The sequence below is a fragment of the Phocoena sinus genome, chromosome 2 (genome assembly GCF_008692025.1).
Source record: "Phocoena sinus isolate mPhoSin1 chromosome 2, mPhoSin1.pri, whole genome shotgun sequence".
In the NCBI taxonomy this organism is placed as follows: domain Eukaryota; kingdom Metazoa; phylum Chordata; class Mammalia; order Artiodactyla; family Phocoenidae; genus Phocoena; species Phocoena sinus.
In genome coordinates, this window is record NC_045764.1 from 162,628,482 (window position 1) to 162,644,779 (window position 16,298).

At 41.9% G+C, this 16,298-nt stretch overlaps 1 pseudogene; it reads left to right on the top strand.

The window, feature by feature from the left end:
• The first annotated feature begins 127 nt into the window (after window positions 1–127).
• Window positions 128–14,403, top strand: LOC116748347 (annotated as a pseudogene).
• The last annotated feature ends 1,895 nt before the right edge of the window (window positions 14,404–16,298 follow it).

A 16,298-nucleotide genomic window follows, 5' to 3' on the forward strand; every position in this document is an offset into this window, starting at 1 on the left:
TCTGTGAGCCACTCTAGCAAATTAATCAAACCTGAAGGAGGGTTATAGGAACCTCTGATCTGAAGTCCAACTGGACAGAAGCTGTGGGTAACCTGGGCTCCTGCTACTTGTGACTGGCCTCTGAAGTGAGGCAGGAGCCGTCTTCTGGGACTGACCCCTTAACGTGTGGGATCTGACTCGCTCTCCATGTAGATAGTATCAGAATTGAGTTAAACTGGAGGACACCCAGCTGGTGTTGCCGGGATTTGCCTGGTGTGGGGGAAAAACCTCCACACATTTGGTGACCAGAAGTGTCAGAAGTGGTGTTTTGTGTGAGTGCTAAAGAAGACACATGGAACACACATAGTAAAGGAAAAACTGGGTATGTTTTTTCCTTTAAAGCCCCAATTCCCAGAGATTCGGATCCAGTAGGGCTAGGGTGGGGTCTGAGAATTTGCATTTCTGACATGTTTCCCAGTAACCCTGATGTGGGCGAGCTACACACTGAGACCGCAGCTCTAATCTCATGCCACTCTCTCCCAGGATCTTCTTTGTCAATTACCACCTACCAGAGAAAAAGTACTGCCTCTCCCACAGTGAAGGTACAAATGTATACAGCCTGCAGGCAGGGAGTATATCTGTGGGTCCCTCCCACTCCCAAGGCCAGTCCCTACCTGCAGTTTACTAAGAGACAGAAATCATTACGTTTCAAAAACTGTGTCCAGGTAGGTTTCTGGCTGTGGTTTCTAACTCGCAGAATTGAACAGAAGCAATTAGACTGAAAGCTGCCAGGTTTTAAGGGCCTGTATAGCCTTTCACCTCTCCGGTCTCACAGCACTGAAGTGGAGGCTACATTTGGTTCTTTTGCCAATAGTGCTCTCCTGTGTCTCTTCCACCAGGTCAGAAGCTGTTGGAGAGTAGAAAGCACATTTTATTCACCTCTGTATCTCTTCCAAGCCCGTGCTCAGCTCCCTTGCTAGAAAGGAACATAAAGTTTTGCACATTCTAGATGTAACAGGAATCACATTTAGAAGATATTAAACAGCTACACTTTCTATTCTCATATGACTGATGTTCTCTCAAAGCCCATCCATCATTAAAGCTCAGTTTACTGCCCAGGAAAAAAGAGGGAGGTATCAAAGAGTCATAGTTCATGAAAGAAGATATTACTAAGTGATGTCCCACTGGGTAGAAAGCTGAAGCAGATATACCTTCTGATTCTAGGAGGAAGCCATGAGGTAGAGAAAGCTAGAGCAGGAGAGAGGACATGCCCCTGGGGTCAAATCAAGAGAGGTCAAGGAGGAAAGGCAGGAGCAGAGGGGGCTTTCCTGTTTGGGGCCTGAGGAGGAGACCACCTTCAGAGAACTCCTGCAAAAAATAAAAAGAGAAAATGGCAACAGAAGAGAAAGATAGACATGGTAGTATGCCATGAGATGCAAAAAAAAAGGTATCTGGGAACGGTCAGCTCATGTGGGGCAGGGAAGGTATCCAAACACTCTGACATGCTGCCAGAGGTGGAAAGGTGTGGAAGAGTGAGGAGGGTGGTGGGAAGAGCAGGGGGAAACTGACCCTGTGGCAGAAGCTATATGGTGGAAAACCATAGACCCAGGATGGAGGGAGGTGGCTGAGACCCAGAGAATCTGCAGCTTTAGTGAGGACCAATGTGACGGAGAAACCCTGGACCCCAGTAGGCCACCACATCGCAAGTCATGCTGACTGCAGTGTCAGCAGTTTCTACCAGCAGGATCCCCAGTGGATGGACAGGACATCATCTCAAAGGCTAGAAGGGACCAGGGGACAGCATCAGGACCCGTAGGTGGACATCACCCCTTTCCTCGCCACAAAGAGGACAGCTAAGCTTCCCTTCCACCCAGGAGTCATCTTGTGGATATCTAAGGTGAGTCCTAAGAGGAAACAGGAATCTTGACTTTGAGTATTTATCCAAAAGATACTAAACAAATCTCTAAAAGGCTGTTTAAGCAGCAGAGCCTGAAATACCCTCAATGTGCAAATTTCAGTTTTTTCCCCACCTTCAGTGGGAATGGGGGGAGAAAGAAGATAATAATAGTTTCTTCTCCACATCCAAATGTCCATGTAAAAATGTGTCCTTGAAACTCAACAAAAATGTGACAAAGTGTGTAGGATTTTGCTGTTACATTCATTTTGTATAAGCCTAGTTTATTTAAGCTAAAGTTTCTTCCACTGGAAAATAATAGCAGAAAATGGAGCTACTGGGAACAGCCCAGAAACAGTATCCAGGACACTGTGTGTGGCAAGATTGGATGGATAGATAGTAAGGAGGATGACCTACTCTTCAAAAGTTTCCTTCCTCTTTACTACAAAACTCATTTTTCCCCCCTCTGGCATTCATCTGTTGAAATGAATTGCCCCTCCCAAGGAGGATACACACAAAGATAGAATGCTAATAACCACAATACCTAGCACCTCAGCTTCCTTACAGTAGGCATTGAATATTTATTTGGTCATTCGATGTGCTAATTAGATTTGAAGAGAGAGATCATGAAAATTACGTGGTGTACTTGGTTGATTTAACGAAGGGAAGACAAGATGAGCGCTCCTAGGAATATCCATGGAGCTGACAAGGGCTGGGTATGGTCATACTTTGTAGTAGCTGCTATTGGATGGAGAGCAGGGCTACCTGTCTGCTGTCCTAGATGTGCTGGGAACAGAGAATGAGCTCGCTTTGAGACATGACTTTCCTCTTAGTTCCAACTGAGTTGGAAGTTTGGCCTCTTTTTCTCCTTCTCCATATTCTGCTCTAGAGAGGCATTTGAAGAACATCTAGAACAAAAACCTCCTATTATGGATGAGGAACCTGAGCTCACAAAGGTAAAATAATTTACACAACTTCTAAACGCCAGAGACTGGAATAATTTTCAAGCCTCCCAGGTCAGGTTTTTCCTTTACTGCAGACTCCTCTGGATGCAGGCAACAAATCAAACTGTCAGAGGGGGAAAAAAAAATTATTGGCCCAGAGAAGTAAAGTCCAGGGGCAATTTCGGGTATGGCTGAATTCAAATGCTCAACTCAGTTTGCCAGGAAGACATATTTCACCATCATTCCTTTCCACCTTTTGCTATTTTGGCTTTTATATCATGTCAAAGATGGCTACTGGCACCTCCAGGCTGAGGTTCCACAACTTAGAAAATCCAGTGGGAAGACAAGAGTCTCTCTCCTGACTCGAGATGCTGGTTCCCCTGCCTTTGTTCACTGCTTTAAACCAGTCGCTGTGGTTAGAGCTTCTCTCATAGATGACACATGCTCCTGGAGTATAAGACAGTCACACCCTAAGCTCAGAGACTGAAAGGAGAAGAGAGAGTGGCTTCTCAATGGAAAATCAGAATATTGTTACCAAAAGGAGGAGGGAAAAGAGTCTGTTTCTATGACAGCATCCTTCTAGGCTGTGTGGTCCAGATACACCTGTGACATCAGACACACACCTTGTATTATTCTCAATTGAAAGGAAGGTTAGTTTATTTAATCTTATGAAAGGGGATAAAATGGTCTTCTTTTCATGGAGAATAGACACCTTGCACAATGTTCACTCTGGAAGGTAATGTCAGGAAGGATCCTGGCAGGCAACAGGGGCTCGCTCTAATTCAGATAATCTAAGAGAGTTTAATAAAGAGATATTTACAAAAGCAAAGGGTGTAGGGGAGGTACAGAGATGGTGCAGTACCTGGAGGGTAGTAACGTCTGGGTTCCCTGACCCCCCTGGCCCTGAAGGGGCAAGAGGAGGGGGTGACCCCTAAACCAGGAGGCACAGAGGACTGCTTGGAGAGGGCAACTGGACTGAAGCTGTGACCTGTAGTGAGGATACAGTCTCAAAATGGGAGCTGGGGAAACAACAAATTCCCAAACCTTCCTCTCCTCCCTCCATCCAATTTTCTGTAGAAGGTCTCTATTGGGTGACCCATCAGGAGGCCAGAAGCAGGAATCTCATCATTGTGGATCATAAGGTCAGCCTCTCAGAGCACAATGCTGGACAGACAAGGATCAAGATTGGGTCCAGAGAGGAACAGACAGTATTCAGTTTCTCAGTTACATTTGCACCCTATTCATGGGCCATGAGATGTCTGACTGTATGCCCTTGTCTAAACTCCTATACTGCAGCATTGCCCGCTAAACATCTATAATTGAAATCCTTTGAAACATGTGGGATTGTGAACATACATGACAACAGCAACAGCGAGGCCCACTGGGGCTTCATTTTGGTTTGGGGTCATAAGACTTGCTCGAGTGTTTGTTCCTTTGTTTGCTAGCTTTGTGGCCTTGAAAAAGCCAGATAATCTCTCAGAGATGGAGTTTCCTCATCGTCAATATGAAGATAATATTTCCCTTGCCCACCTGATGGTATCTGTCATTCAGTACAAATGAAATATTAGATATAAAAGTGTATGGGGAGGGCTTCCCTGGTGGCGCAGTGGTTGAGAGTCCGCCTACCGATGCAGGGGACACGGGTTCGTGCCCCGGTCCGGGAAGATCCCACATGCCGTGGAGCGGCTGGGCCCGTGAGCCATGGCCGCTGAGCCTGCACGTCCGGAGCCTGTGCTCCGCAACGGGAGAGGCCACAGCAGTGAGGGGCCCGCGTACCGCAAAAAACAAAAAACAAAGTGTATGGGGAATGACAAAGTACTAATTTCATATTGATCATTTCAGCCTTTGTATGTGAGCATAGGTAATACAATGTTTTATTTATGGCTATGCAGTTTTGTAATTCTTACATCAGGAAAAGTTCTAGAGTGCATTTGATGCATTCTATATGTGGCAGTATGTTTTAACCATGTGAAATTTGAAATGAGTTAATGAGAAATTAACCTCCAGTTTACTCCAGGATTGCATTGAGGAGATGATTTACTGTGATTCTGTTTATTGCTGGGGGAAAAATATAAAAGGTTAATCAAGTTTTCTGTCTGACAAGTGAGTCACTGTGCTTATTATCTGTTTATGAGTAGACAAAGGCACAAAACATCCTTGTGTCCCAGTGAGCTCTGTGAGTCCTTTAAAAACTGTACATTAGCCATGGATCTTCCTTCTAACTCTCCCCTGCAGTTTGCTGAGGATATTTTCCATAATATAACTAGGCTTATCACAATGTATTTCTGCACTGCTGGCTCCTAGGACAATTGCCTAGATTTTCAAACCCCAGATTGGAAGCTGTGGTTTGATAAAAACTACTTTGGAGAAAATGGAAACACTCCCCTCATCCCCTCTTACCTCCCCCTTTCCCTCTATGAATATCCTGGTTCCTAAGATTCTCTTGATCAGATTCCCTTATTGTCCCAGTTTCATGAGAACTCATCAGTGACAGCTTCCAGGGGTGCACTGAGAGTATACTATGTGTTAAGAACTCTACATCAATATTTTACTTAATCTCCCCAATATCAGATGAAGTAGGTGTTATTATCTCCATTGTATGTGAAAGGACTGAAGCTTAGAGAGGCTTACAGCAGAAGAATTTGAATCCAAATGTCTGAGTCCAAAGCCTGTGACCCTAACCACCATACTTTATAGCCTATCTGTTTCCATGTTGTTCTTTCTCTCTTATAGTAAAATCCGATTGATCCTCATAGAAGAATGGGTCTTACTTGGTTCAAGATGCAGAGGGAGTTTTTTTCTTCTCATTTCAGAAGACACTTATGTACCCATTGCAGATACATTGCTGATACTTTTTTGGGAAAGGGACAGCCACTATCCCCTGAGGACCCTATGTTAACAGCTGAGAAGGGAATAGCTGTATTGAGTTGCTGTTCTCTGTTAGTCACCATGAAGTCTAGATTCTAATTATTGCGATATCACAATTCAAGGCCATCTGCAAGACAAATGGTCAAAAGCCAGAGTGCTCAGCTTTGCAATATACTATTGTGGTAAAAACATAACACAGGATTTTTTTTTTTTTTTTTGCGGTACGCGGGCCTCTCACTGTTGTGGCCTCTTCCGTTGCGGAGCACAGGCTCCGGACGCGCAGGCTCAGCGGCCATGGCTCACGGGCCCAGCCGCTCCGTGGCATGTGGGATCTTCCCGGACCGGGGCACGAACCCGTGTCCCCTGCATCGGCAGGCGGACTCTCAACCACTGCGCCACCAGGGAAGCCCAGGATTTTTTTTAATATAGAAAATGTAGGAGAATGCTCAGTGACTGAGAATCTATATACGGAACTTAATCTATTTTTCCTAGATGACGGCTATAAGAGGTTAAGCCCAATGGTATAAACTTTACCTTGCTGAATTTCCCCATCAATTTCAGCTGTTCATATTCCATTTTTTACTTCTTAAGCACATTGGAGAAGTATATGAGAAGAAATGCACACTCATCTTTTTAAATGATATAAGAGATAGTGAACAATTTAATAGAAAGAAAAGAAAAACACTCAACTCATTTAGTAATTCTTTTAATGAATTTTTGTCAAGTGCTTAATTTTTGCTGGGTTCCAGGAGTACTGGGAAACTTCTCGTCTAATAGGGGATCCAGGGACAAGCAATGTAATATAGTGAGTATTACAGTAAGAGTTAAGTAAGAAGGGTGAGTGGGCATGACCACAACTGACTCAGTCTCAGAGGGTCTAGGAAAACGTCCAAGAACACTTGCTGTCTCCTTTGAGATCTAATGGCTGAGTAGGCCTTAATCAAGCTGGGGGAGGGTGTTTCAGGCTGAGGTGCAACACAGACAAAAGCCTGGCTCCATTTTAAGGAAATGAAAGTAGTTCAGCGTTGTTGGCACTGTGAGGGAGGAAGTGGCAAAAGATAAAGAATGGCAAGAAGCAGAAGCTAAATCTTAGAGAGTCTCTTAGCTCCGTTAAATGATTTGGACTTTTCTATTAAGGTCAATAAGTAGCTATTAAAATTTTTAAGCCAGTGAATGACACGATCAAATTTGTGCTTTAGGAAGATGATTACTCTTGACTCCAGGTCCCAGAGGACGCTGGTCTGGGTTGGCGTGCTGGTGCAGTGACACTGACCTTCACCTCTGAGGAAGCTGAGTCCTTGTTTTCCTTGCCTTTGTTGGGCCATAGATGTTGCAATACAGCTATGTTTAGACTCTACATACAGAAAACCCATATTCAAATGAAACATCAATTCCTGTAAGGACAAATTTCTGTCTCCCTGGAGTGGAAGATGTCTGTTGTAAACAACCTGCTACCAAAAGGCTGGCTGATCTCCTTGGTCTCCGCTGCTGGCAGGTTGGGCATTCAAGAGCAGCGTTAGCTAGATCAGTGGGGACCCATCAAGCGTCTGCCACACGCCCAATCTGTTCTTGCACCTTTTGTGCAGCACAGAATCATCCTTCCCCACTGGTCGTTGAGAGACCCCTCTGCAGTGGATGTTCCCTGGGGGACAGTAATATCTGCATACTTTGTGCCCATTCCTATAGGTGAGTCTACATACCTCTTCCCCGGACTTGCTTGTCCCTAGTTCTCCAGTCCTTTACCTTCCAGACTCAAGGCCAATCACCCATACAAAATGGGTAACCAAGCTTGCTGTTCATCACTTCCTTACTGAGTAATTTCCTATCTCTCCCTTGACTAACGGACAGGTCTAAGATGCAGTTTTTACGTCTTCTCAGGGGATGGACACACAGAATTGAGCGATCAGTCACACCTAGTGGCAGCCTGCTTGCGAACGAATCCTCATATCAGCTCTCCTTACATCTACTTTCCCCTTGTCCTGATCTCTGGGATTATTCTCAAGCCTTCAGGCTGTGCTTCCAAGGGAGCCCAGGCTAAATGGTTGGCATCAGGAGTGAGCTTAGAAAGCAAACCATAAGAATGGGATTTTCAAATTAGATTACTAGTGGTAGTTACTATTACCCTGCACTGGGTGCATCAGAGTTGGTTGAATATCCATCCAGGTTGTAAAATTTTAACTGTGACATCACACCAGTGACAGCTATAAAGAAAGTGCCTGAATGTTCTAGATTCATTTTCCCATTCTCACAAGCTGGGAGTGCAGTGGCATAAATTACTATGTTGTCACACTTTTCTGAACATATGGAAGGAAAGCTGTTGGTGATCAGGGGGATAGCTGAATAGGTGCTGTGGGTGCTCAGGTGTATTCGTTCCCTGTGAAATATTTCAGCATTTCTTCTTTCTGATGATTCGGTAACTGATGGCATTTTCCACCTTCATTGATTCCATGCTCTAAATCAATGAAACTCTACCCTGATGTGTACAACTGAATTGCCTCAGTGCTTAAAAAAAAATCAATGCATGTACGGACTCCATCATTTAAATCAGAATGTCTAAAAGCGGGGCCCAGATATCTGTGTTTTTAAAAGCTCCTCGCATGGTTGTAATGTGCAGCCAGGGTTGATGACAGCACTTCCAGACCAACAGAGAGGGGAGGGTGGAGGGTGACTTACATTCATTGAGCAAGCACTACCATTGGCATCTTCCCTTTTTATATACACATGCAGTTTCAATAACAGTGATATGGGAAAGAGTAATCAGATTTCTCCTTGAAGGAACATGCCAACAGTTTGGTAGAAATACTTATATTTGATGCTTGGGGTAAAAGGTGAGTCCTCTCAAGGGCATGTTCAAAACAAAACTGTTTCCAAAAATCGCAGGCATATGACAAGGAGAGGAATTGTTTGGCCTTTGTGGGACTGGGAAAGAGAATGTAAAGAAGAGGGATAGGAAAGAATAAAGCACAAAGTAGCCTGCTGTGAGCCTCCAGATCTTCCACGACTCAACTCCCAGTGCTTGGGGTTAGGTAGTAAGTGTTAAGGTTTCTGCCCAGGTGACATGGTCAGTATGAAAACAGGAGCTGGATGGTCAGGAATGTCTCTCCCAAGGTCTATGTCTCAATGTGATAATAGCTAATATTCACTGAGGGTAATTTTAGACATTCAGGAGTTGCAAAAATAAGTTGAAAGATGCTGTCTGTCCCATTGTGACAGAAAAGAACCTGCTGATGTCAGGAGATCACCTTGGTGATGGGCTCACAGCTAGCGCTACACTTATGAGGCTCCACAGAGAGCCAGTGGGACCAAAAATGCCCCTCCAGGGTGCTAAGCTCTTGAGAGTAATCATGAACCAGCACCTCCCAAAGGGTGTTCTGTGGAACTGGAGTTCTACGGACATTAAATGAAAAAAATATACAAGGGTTTCCTGATCAAAGACGTTGGTCAGAAGGGCTAAATGAAAGGTCTTCCAAAGCCTTTAGTTTGCTAAATGAGCCTGGTGAGGGTCCAAGAGGGGAAACAAGACTGCAGCTCTCCTGCATGTTCTCATGAAATACCTCAAAGACCCCAATTCCCTGAGAGTCATTTGGGGAAACATTCCTACAGGCCTATGTATGAATGACTGATGACAAATAGATGTTTTTGCAAGAAATGAACAGAGACAAAAAGATATAAGTACATGCACTTATACATTTTAAATTTGCCTTCTTTTTAAATCAGAAACAAAAGTAAGTTGTTTTTCCTTTTTCTAGAAATAAGCCTTCATCAAAACAAACTGTTAGGCCACGGGAATTCACTGGGCATTTCCGTTACTGGTGTCTCACCGCAGGGCCTATCTATTGAAGACAATGTCTGGAAGCTTCTACGTTGTCATTGTTGGTCACATGATAATCCAGTTTTTGAAATGGAGTTTCTGCCAGCTGGAAAAGCAGAATCCAAAGACGATCACCACCATCTGAACGAGTTCGTAGCTCACACTGCTATCGACCTCGTAGACAGAACATGTGGCTGTCAAACAACACGTACCTGAAGACGGGGAACGAGTTCAGTGAATGGTTTGTTTCAGCATTCGTCACTGCGGGTCATATGAGATTTATTATGTGGCATGACGTCAGGCAAGAAGCCGGAATAAAGAACTTCTTTATCGATGTCTATGATTTATACATAAAGTTTGAAATGAATCCATTTTATGAACCCAATTCTCCTATTTGGTCAAGCGCATTTGACAGAAAAGTTCAGTTTCTTGGGAAGAAACACCTTTTATGCTGAATGCAAAAAATTCGGAAGTAGACAGTGTCACTACAGTAGGGTATACTCAGGAATGTGTACATTGTAAGTAACTTGATTAAACAGCATGGAAAAGTTTTAGTTGTAGTCTCAATTTATCGAAACCTAATGCAATTGCTTTCACATTTAAACATAGTATATCAGTTTCTTACAATTATCAACAGATTGATATTTGCTTGTAAACAGTGTTATTTATGAAGAGTTCTTTATCGGGAATCTTGAAATATTTCTATTTTAAAAATTGAGAATAAGCTTTTGAATTTCCTCATTCAGATAGCTTGATCTTGTTCCAAATGTCATGGTCAAGATTTGGTAGGCAGATTTAAACCCAAAAGCTTCTGCAGTAGGGGATGAAGTTGATAGCACATACAGGGGCTCATCTATACATCTGAGATGTTATGAAAACGTATAGGTAGAATACATAGAAGTCGTATATGTACACTAAGAAGCCAAGAAGCCAGAGCAGACAGCTTTGTGTTGCCAAATGCCACAGGCCTGCCCCTGTCGGAGACGGGGAACGGCGATCCTCCTGTAATCCTAGAATCCTGGATCCATGTTTGTCAAGTGGGAGGCTAGGACCAAAGTGACAGGTTATGTTCTTATGTTTCCTTTCCTCAGACAGTAAACTAAAGATGAAGTGAACCCGTTGATAGCTGTACTAGGAAAAAGTTGTACGGCAGTTTTAGAATTGTAAATAAAGAAAAGCTTGCATCACATTAACCCTTGCGCTCTTGGCTATTTAGGCTGTATACCATACCGGAGGGGGCGGGAGTGACTTCTTTTGTACTGTAACAGCGTGGGATCTTACAGTAAACCAGTAAAGGTCCATTGAAAAGCAAGTAATATTACTGGGTATTTTCTGTGCTAATTGCGAGCACAGAAAGAATTTTGTTCCATTCTGAGTAACCCGAGCAAGTAATTCTAAGTTTGGTCTTGTATCTTTGTGTGAAGCTGTTAGCATAATTTTTTACCGCATTTATTTGATATCCTAAATAAAGATGTTTGTCCAAGGAAAAAATAACAAAACAAAACAAAAAACAGGCTGTTATCCTGCACGAGGCATTGTGTAGTCCATGGATGCTTATCCCCCATTGGTTGTACATGATGTAATGGCTCTGCATAGTTATTTCACTGACTCCTTGAAACTGCAACTCCCTGTTGAGAGTTGAAGTAATATATGTGAGAACAGTAGGGAGCCCGAAAGTAAAGAATTCATCCCGCTGAATTTTTTCCTATCGTACGTTCATGATGTGACTTCACAAGTCGACCGCAAACCGAGAAGCAGTTCACATTTATTGGCGGGAGGTTAGAAACAGCTTGTGCTTCTGGGTCAAGTCACCTTTACTGAAGTGGAGAGACTGTGATGATGTAGCTTTGGCGTGGGAGGCAAGAGACCTGAATTCTCGTCCCAGTGATTCATACTCTTGCTGTGTGACCTTGGCCAAATGCCTAGCTGTCTCATCTGTAAAGTGGGGCTTAGATGCTCTTGCAGGTCTCTTCCAGTTTGAATCTAGGTGTATCTGGATAACTGCACGATAATAAATGTAAGCCATTCCAAAGTGACTGGAGAAAACCTTGGAGAACTTGGAATGGACAAAAAGGATCCTCCTTAGGAAAGACCCCTTCTTAACAATGAGGCTCCAGAAGTTTTACAGCCGCTATTCTCTGTGGGCCTGGGGGTAGAGATAGCGAGATGCTTAGTTTGAGAAAGCTTTACTCATTCCTAGGGCTCCTTTTCTTACTCTGTTGAAGGTTACATGACGCTGGGAAAAGGCTGAGGGGTCCAGGCCCTGAGTCTCCACGCGATGTTGCTATCCACTCACACGAGTGTCCAGCCATGATGCTCCCTTGCTCAGTTGTGGTGTCCAGGGCTGTGTGTCTCCACGCCTGCTTAGTCCTCTCTTGCACCCTTGCAGCTGTCCCTGACTTGAAGTTCATATTGATACCTTCTTTCCCTCTGCCCTTTACTTCCTCGTGGACTACTGGAGCTCTCACAGTGGGGCAAATATTTTTCTGAGGGTTGTGAAGAGCTCAGTCTCTACCAGAGCAACAACCTCTGTCCCATCGCCCAAGAATGGTCAGCATAACTTTCCTTAGAAGTAGTAAGACAACAATATGTTTGCATTTTCATACGCTGTCATATTAAATTCTCAATGATTCACCTAATTTTGTCTCCCTATTAGAATTTCTGATGTCTGAATTGGAAGGTTGGCGTGGCCAGGATGTATATAACTTGAACAAAGCTCTCCATGTGATTCTAGCGTTCTCTCCATGTCTCCACTCCCCCACCCAAACATGAGGCCTCTCTCCTTCTTTGGTCCTTTAGCTCTAAACATAGGGAAGCAGGACATTTCTGTTGACCTTAGCAGTGTTTGAAAGGTTCATTTCATTTGCGGCTTTAGACTCCCTGTGTGAAATTATGGGAAGAACTGCAACAGAATACATTTTTGTTCATGTGACCTTTTTCCCATTTTAGGTATATCCTTCTAAAATGTCTCTCTCATAATACTGCCCCCTCCATAATTCAAGCCCCTGGACAACTGGTAGAACCTCCAGCGTGGTCTTTCCTGTGTCTTCTCATCCATTCTTCATACAGCAGCTAGAGGGATCTTCTAAGAACTCTGATCGGGACTCATCCCACTGAAAACTCTCTTGGCTTTTACTTCTCTTAGGGCAGATTCTAAAACTCATAACATGGTCCACAAGAGCTTTGTGGTCTGACACAGTCCTAACGATATATCAGATCTCAACTCTGGCCACTTATCCCCTTTCCTTAAGCTTCCACCACACCGGCCTCCTGCTTTTCGCCATGCTCCTTTCTGCATCAGGGCAAATGCTGGTCCTTCAGCCTGGGACCATCTTTGCTCCACTTCTTCATGTTCCCAGTTATAAATCATCACGTAGGTGGATAGGGATGCCACTTTCTTAGGTTGCGGAGTCTATGATTATTACTTAGGAGCCTATCTGAAACTTTAGTTCAATGAGTAGTATGTGTATAAAAGTTAAAATATCTTTATTTTTTTCACATGGGGAGCCGATTTTTTGGCACTGTTAATTGAATGGCCATCCCTCCTGTACGACGCAATGCCACTTTTCCCGTATTTCTTAATTCTGGTGTGAACCTAAGTCTGTATCTACACTCTCTCCTCTTTTACTGAACCTTTGTGCCTATTTTTATACCATCACCACACTGCGTTAATTACCATATAGTTTTATAATAAATCTTTATATCTGGTAAGGAGATTCTCCCCCTCCTGACTAATTGTTCTTCAAGAATTTTTTTGTTCTTGGCCCATTACACTTCCATTGGGCTTTTTGGACCAATTTATCAAGTTCTGGGAGGAAACTGTTGAAATGCTCGTTAGAATTGCATTGAATTTTACAGGTATATTTTGGGACATTTTACATATTTATGACTTCTCATCCAGGAAGTTAGCATATGTCTCTATTTTGTAAATCTTTTATGGCTTTCAATAAAGTTTTATAATATTCTCCATAAAGATCTTAGACATCTATATTAGATTTATTGCTAGGTCACTTCTAGATTTTATCACAAGTTTTTGATACTGCAAATGGCATTTTCAAAAATTTATCCTTTCATTGGTTGTGGTTTGTGGTTGATGCACAAGAATGAATTCATTTTTCATAAGGTTATCTAGTATCGAGCAACTTCGATGAAGTCTCTTAGTAGCTCTAGTTTTTGCCTTTCAATTCCTTTAGTTCCCTATGTAGAAATTAATATTTTGCTCACAAATAATGACAATTTGATTTTTCCTTACCTATCATTTTAACTTTTATCTATTTTCATATATTATTCTGCTAACTAGGTCTTTCATAATAATGTTGATTAAAACTGGCATAACAGACATCCTTGTCAGATTTTACTATTAAGTGTAATATTTGCTCTTGGCTTTCTTTGTGATTTCCTTTCTCAGGTTAAAACATTTGTTATAAGTTCATATTATAAATTAGTATTAGCATTAATAATTAGTATTAGCATTATGAATGCTTTCTCTGAATTTGCAGAGATTACCATATGTCATAAAATGAGATGGAATATTTTCCCTCTTTTTCTATTTTCTAGACCAGTTTGTATAAGATGAGAATTGTTTGTTGAAGAACTGTTGGAATTTGCCTATAACATCATCTGGACCTATGCTTGTTTTTTCATTCCTTATTTATTTCTCACTTCTGCAGATTTTCTTTCTATCATGTGAAACTGGGAAGCACACTTTTTAAAAATTTCTATATATTATATATAGTATCCTGAATTTCTACATGTTATGCAAGTTTTTGTATTAACCTGACCCACCAGCTTTCTAAAATCAGGAGTCTTGGATTAGTCCTTTAAAAATTTTTTTTGCTGGGCTTCGCTGGTGGTGCAGTGGTTAAGAATCCGCCTGCCACTGCACGGGACACGGGTTCGAGCCCTGGTCCGGGAAGATCCCACATGCCATGGAACAACTAAGCCTACGTGCCGCGCTCCGCAACAAGAGAAGCCACTTGCAATGAGAAGCCCGTGCACTGCAACAAAGATGCGGCAACCAGAGAAAAGCCTGCGCACAGCAACGAAGACCCAGCGCAGCCAAAAATAAATTAATTAATTAATTTAATTTATAAAAAAAAAATTTTTGCTTACTATTGTAAAATGAGGTCTCTATTTTATCTATTCTTGCTAGTTAATACTGGAATATAGGAGGCATGCTTGCATTCAGTTCTAATCACTTTGCTAAGCTCTTTAAAATGTATCCAGCACATTATCAGAGTCAGCAGTCTGTGACTGCAAAATAATATTTTATTTTCTTTGGTATTCAAGATACAAAGAGTACTAGGCATATTGCATGGACTACCAGAAATCTATTTTCCTCCAGGATTTCACTTTCCAATAGGTTTTGGAGAAGCTCTAAGGAATGTATCTACATAAATGGTTCTCTGTTGTTGGAATCATCCACTTGTTCCTGCAGCCCATGCTCTGAACCACTGCTTCTCCAAAGCCAGGCACAGCCCCTCTCGCCACCTCACAGAGCATTCCACATCCTTATCAGATTCCTCCAAGCTTGGACATGATCCCCTCTCATAATTCCCAAACTATTTAACAAAACTTATTTGTGAGCACCTAGAGGAGATGATCAAGTGACTTATAACGGAAAGAAAATTTGTCATCAGATTTTCAAAAACAACGCTCCAGAAGAAAATGAAACAATATATTTAAGACACTCAAAGAAAAAGAATGTGCCGTAAGGGTTGTATAACCAGCCAAATTGACTTTGAATATCAAAAGCTCTAAACTTAGTATCAACATCTAAATATTCAACCCTTAACCCTTTCCTGAATCTACCAGAGATCAACCTTCAGACACACAACATGTCTAGGACTTTGTCATAAATACTGGCATGTAGTTATTTATAGAACTAAGTTGAAATGAGAGTAAAAAGACAAGATTATAGTGTGTAATAGTTATATGTTTTGAAGATGTAATCACAGTCTAACTAAAAAATGCCTGGGGGGAGCATCACAAAAAAGCTTTTAATTGTTTTCATAATCCTCTGATGGATAGTATTAATATCAGTATTATGGGACAAACACTGTGTATGACATAGGATGAAACAAATTAGTAATTACGACCTATTCTAATTCTATTATTCCCTCTGTTCTGGAGAACCAGGATTCTTAGTATGGAAAAAAGAAGAGACAGATGTAGGCTAGAAGAGAGTAAGTAAAAACTCAATTGTCCTGAATTTGAATTGAATGAGTGTATATTAGTAGAATTCAAATTTATATTTATGAATATATATGTATGTGTATATATATATATATATATATATATATATATATTTAAGAAGCTCTCGTTTCAAGATCACACTCTGGGTGCAAAGGATGCTCTGTGTCAATGGGCTGGTCCTAAATCTGTCCACTGAAAATTTCTGGAAATAAGGACACAACCCAGTAGCACTGAGCCTCCATAACACCCACAATATGATTTGAAATGAGGGTTTCTTAGAGATGTGACTAATTTCAGAACAGTGGCAGGAAATACACAAGATGATCCTGGACCATGTTCTTAGCCCATAAGGGTCATGTTAAATGGAACCAACTTGAAGAAGCTCCTCAAGGCCAAATATGGGGCTATTTGAGTTTTAATAAAGATATTAACTACAATAGATTAGTACATATCAAATGTGCTTAAATATATGAGTTTTTAGGGTTAGTCATACTTAGAGAAGGATTTGGGAAACTAACTTATTATCTTGAAAACTAATCAAGGGGAAAGACTCAAGCACTCATCCTGTCTTTCCTATATGAATTGTACCTCTGTACCTAAATAGTAG